This window comes from Lipotes vexillifer, unplaced genomic scaffold (assembly GCF_000442215.2).
Source record: "Lipotes vexillifer unplaced genomic scaffold, Lipotes_vexillifer_v1.1 scaffold387, whole genome shotgun sequence".
In the NCBI taxonomy this organism is placed as follows: domain Eukaryota; kingdom Metazoa; phylum Chordata; class Mammalia; order Artiodactyla; family Lipotidae; genus Lipotes; species Lipotes vexillifer.
In genome coordinates this window covers 880,946-882,845 of record NW_006795399.1, presented here as the reverse complement: position 1 = coordinate 882,845, position 1,900 = coordinate 880,946, and the positions used below count along the sequence as shown (strand labels likewise).

Here is a 1,900-nt window from a genome sequence, read left to right as displayed (position 1 = left end):
GCCCCCGCCTCCCCCGTCCCCCCGCCCTCCGCCTCCCCCCGCGGCGCGGCGCGCGCTCCCGGGCATCCACAAGGGAGCTCAGCCGCCTCGCCTGCCCTCCCCGCCGCCTCCACCTCCTCCTCTTCCACCTCCTCCGGCTCGGCGGGCGAGGACTCGTCCGGGGACATAAATAAATAAATAATTCCATTCACCCGGTGACAGCGAGGCGAACCGGCGGCGGCCGGCGGGGGACGGATCGCTGCAGCGCCCACCCTTTGCCGGAGACCAGGTAAAGTAAGTTACACCCCGGGAGGAAAGGAGCAGAGGACTGGGCGCCAGCGGAGAGGAAGGCGAGCGCTCATCCGTCACCCGAGCTGCCCGGGGAACCGCACGCGTGTGTGTAAATAATGGCCAACATGTGACACGCACGCCAAAGCCGTTAGCCGGCGAGCCCTTATATAGACAAAATTCCCCCAGGCGGCTGCCGGAGTAGAGTTCGCGTCACACGAGCGCGGACCTCAGCCGGGTGCAGCCTCGGGGCACGCGCGCGCGTCGGAGATGGGGGCCAGAGGGGCCCGGGGCGGCGAGCGCTCCGTGCGCCCGCGTGCTTCCGGCCAGGCGACGCCAAAGCCCCGAGCTTCTGCGCAGAGGCTCTGCCGGCGCGGTGCGCCCCCCCACCCTTACCCCACGAGTACCCCCGGCAGGTTTCCGCCTGGCGTGTGCCGCTTGCGCTTCTCAGCAGCATCCCGCCCCTGGCCCGCCAGCACCCCGGGGTGGCCTCGGCCGCAGGAGCTGGGGGTGGGAGGTTGGTGAGAGTGTGTGTACGGAGCATCTTCTCGTTTAGCAGATGGTGGGGGCTCGGAGAGGCAGGAAGGAGAGGACGAAATACCAGGGGGTTCGAGTTTTGTTCTTTTTCGGTCCACAGGTAGCGTGGCGGGGGCGAGGCCAGTCGGGGGCAGAAAAGGAGTGTGACTTGACGAGGGCGGAGGAGGGCCTGCGCCTCCCGGGCTCACGCTGGGTTTCCTGCGTGAGCTGCTGCGCCGCGCTGGGGGTGCCAGGCCCGGCCAGGTAGCGCGGGAGGCTGGCGAGGCTCCTCTTTCGCTGCTTCCTCCACCCCCATTTTCTCCCTTACTTCCGCAAAACGGGATTGCAGACTGCCTTGGCAGGGCTGGGGAGGGAATTTTGTGGTCTACGTCAGGGATGTTAAAATTACACACACACACACACACACACACACGGGAGAGGAAATGTGCGGTTTCTCTCAGCCTCTCCTTCCTGAAATAGTACTGAGTGGGGTAGTAGTACGAAAGCTAATATTTCGTGTCCTCCTTTCTTGGGTCTGTTAAGGGACGCAGCAGAGGAATAAAACCACGGGCAGTGGTGAGGGTGATGTGAAAAAGCCTGGAAACAGTGGGCACTAGGTGCCCTTTACTGGCACCTCATGCTTTATGACAATCTAAACTGGGAACTCGGGAGGGCTGCAAACTTTCAACAGACGCGTCGGCTTGAATGTGCTGTGTCATTGAAACCTCAAGAACTACGTGTGCATTTGGGGGAGAGTGGCTGAAAAATTAGAGCTGGGTGGTGGCTGCAGAGAATGATGAGGATTGAACAAGGTGACCCTTATTTGGCCCTGGTGAGGCAATCCTAGCTCCACTTTCTGCCTCTGACCACAGTGCATTTGAAGCAGTCTAAGTCAGCTGGCCTGAATGATCTCAGTAAAAGGGAAGGATTACCGTAAGCAACTCAGCGTGTTGCATAACAATTCATAAAGTCAGAAATTAGTTTTTGCAAAATTCATAGCAACAGTTTGCAATTAAGTACTGCTCCCCCCACCCCGGCTCGGACTGTTTTAATAATGGTAAGCGATCTGAAATTTTAACACCTTTCCCCCAGTGTCCTAGTTAGTTCACCTTCCTTT

General features: G+C 59.9%; 1 protein-coding gene across 1 annotated transcript in view; it reads left to right on the top strand.

Moving 5' to 3' along the window:
* Positions 1-83: 83 nt before the first annotated feature.
* SLC16A7 (solute carrier family 16 member 7) overlaps positions 84-1,900 on the top strand; it is a 167,039-nt gene continuing 165,222 nt past the window's right edge. The window contains exon 1 of the mRNA XM_007467622.1: positions 84-268. The gene's annotated coding sequence lies outside the window, so the exon portion shown is untranslated. The remainder of the gene's footprint in view (positions 269-1,900) is intronic.